Raw genomic sequence first — 2500 nt, 5'->3', positions numbered from 1 at the left:
TGCAACACGCGGAGCTCCAGGCGGGGGGGCCCTCGCCCGGCCCGCGGAGTCCGATTGAACACCCCCCAGGTCGGGCGGGCTCGCTCTGTTGAGCGCACGGAGGTTGACATAGAAAATATTGCAACACGCGGAGCTCCAGGCGGGGGGGGCCCTCGCCCGGCCCGCGGAGTCCGATTGAACACCCCCCAGGTCGGGCGGGCTCGCTCTGTTGAGCGCACGGAGGTTGAGATAGAAAATATTGCAACACGCGGAGCTCCAGGCGGGGGGGGCCCTCGCCCGGCCCGCGGAGTCCGATTGAACACCCCCCAGGTCGGGCGGGCTCGCTCTGTTGAGCGCACGGAGGTTGACATAGAAAATATTGCAACACGCGGAGCTCCAGGCGGGGGGGGCCCTCGCCCGGCCCGCGGAGTCCGATTGAACACCCCCCAGGTCGGGCGGGCTCGCTCTGTTGAGCGCACGGAGGTTGAGATAGAAAATATTGCAACACGCGGAGCTCCAGGCGGGGGGGGCCCTCGCCCGGCCCGCGGAGTCCGATTGAACACCCCCCAGGTCGGGCGGGCTCGCTCTGTTGAGCGCACGGAGGTTGACATAGAAAATATTGCAACACGCGGAGCTCCAGGCGGGGGGGGCCCTCGCCCGGCCCGCGGAGTCCGATTGAACACCCCCCAGGTCGGGCGGGCTCGCTCTGTTGAGCGCACGGAGGTTGAGATAGAAAATATTGCAACACGCGGAGCTCCAGGCGGGGGGGGCCCTCGCCCGGCCCGCGGAGTCCGATTGAACACCCCCCAGGTCGGGCGGGCTCGCTCTGTTGAGCGCACGGAGGTTGACATAGAAAATATTGCAACACGCGGAGCTCCAGGCGGGGGGGGCCCTCGCCCGGCCCGCGGAGTCCGATTGAACACCCCCCAGGTCGGGCGGGCTCGCTCTGTTGAGCGCACGGAGGTTGAGATAGAAAATATTGCAACACGCGGTGCTCCAGGCGGGGGGGGCCCTCGCCCGGCCCGCGGAGTCCGATTGAACACCCCCCAGGTCGGGCAGGCTCGCTCTGTTGAGCGCATGGAGGTTGACATAGAAAATAATCCAACACGCGGAGCTCCAGGCGGGGGGGCCCTCGCCCGGCCCGCGGAGTCCGATTGAACACCCCCCAGGTCGGGCAGGCTCGCTCTGTTGAGCGCATGGAGGTTGACATAGAAAATAATCCAACACGTGGAGCTCCAGGCGGGGGGGCCCTCGCCCGGCCCGCGGAGTCCGATTGAACACCCCCCAGGTCGGGCAGGCTCGCTCTGTTGAGCGCATGGAGGTTGACATAGAAAATAATCCAACACGTGGAGCTCCAGGCGGGGGGGCCCTCGCCCGGCCCGCGGAGTCCGATTGAACACCCCCCAGGTCGGGCAGGCTCGCTCTGTTGAGCGCATGGAGGTTGACATAGAAAATAATCCAACACGTGGAGCTCCAGGCGGGGGGGCCCTCGCCCGGCCCGCGGAGTCCGATTGAACACCCCCCAGGTCGGGCAGGCTCGCTCTGTTGAGCGCATGGAGGTTGACATAGAAAATAATCCAACACGTGGAGCTCCAGGCGGGGGGGCCCTCTCCCCCCCCGGTGAGTCCGCTCACAGTGCCCCTATGTCGGGCAGGCTCATTGCAATGTGCGCATGGAGGTTGACTTAGAAAATATTTGAGAGTGACATGAGCTCCAGGCAGACACCGACTCATCGCCCGTGGGGTGTCCGACGAGCCCTCACCAATCTTGGATTAATGTTTGGCGAGGCTCCCCTGATCAGCTCTGGAGGTGGCAAGTTCTGAAAAAGTGGTTTCTGAAAATGTGCCCCTTGTATTTTGTGAAACCAGGGGTAACCTAGCGAGTAGGCAAACTCATCCCCTGACTGGGGGGATCAACTTTTACCTACTACAGCGCCCCTAATGGCCAAAAGTGGTACTGCTCCCCCTGGTAGCCTAACCCATTGAAATGAATGGGAAAAATTAATTTAGGCTACCAGGGCTTTGGGCTACCAGGGCTTTGGGCTACCAGGGCTTTGGGCTACCAGGGCTTTTTGCTACCAGGGCTGTGGGCTACCAGGGCTTTGGGCTACCAGGGCTGAGGGCTACCAGGGCTATTATAGGCGGCCACCACTGCACTAGTGGCAGCCCGGGGAAGGTGCCTGTTGCTCGGATATGCTTTTACGCACGTCGGCCTCTGCGCCCTGGAGCTTTTTTATGCTACCAGGGCTATTATAGGCGGCCACCACTGCACTAGTGGCAGCCCGGGGAAGGTGCCTGTTGCTCGGATATGCTTTTACGCACGTCGGCCTCTGCGCCCTGGAGCTTTTTTATGCTACCAGGGCTATTATAGGCGGCCACCACTGCACTAGTGGCAGCCCGGGGAAGGTGCCTGTTGCTCGGATATGCTTTTACGCACGTCGGCCTCTGCGCCCTGGAGCTTTTTTATGCTACCAGGGCTATTATAGGCGGCCACCACTGCACTAGTGGCAGCCCGGGGAAGG

Source organism: Filicampus tigris, unplaced genomic scaffold (assembly GCF_054856515.1).
Source record: "Filicampus tigris isolate MCC_2025a unplaced genomic scaffold, RoL_Ftig_1.0 HiC_scaffold_91, whole genome shotgun sequence".
Lineage (NCBI taxonomy): Eukaryota > Metazoa > Chordata > Actinopteri > Syngnathiformes > Syngnathidae > Filicampus > Filicampus tigris.
The sequence above is the reverse complement of the archived record's forward strand: the minus strand, read 5'-3'. Positions refer to the sequence as shown.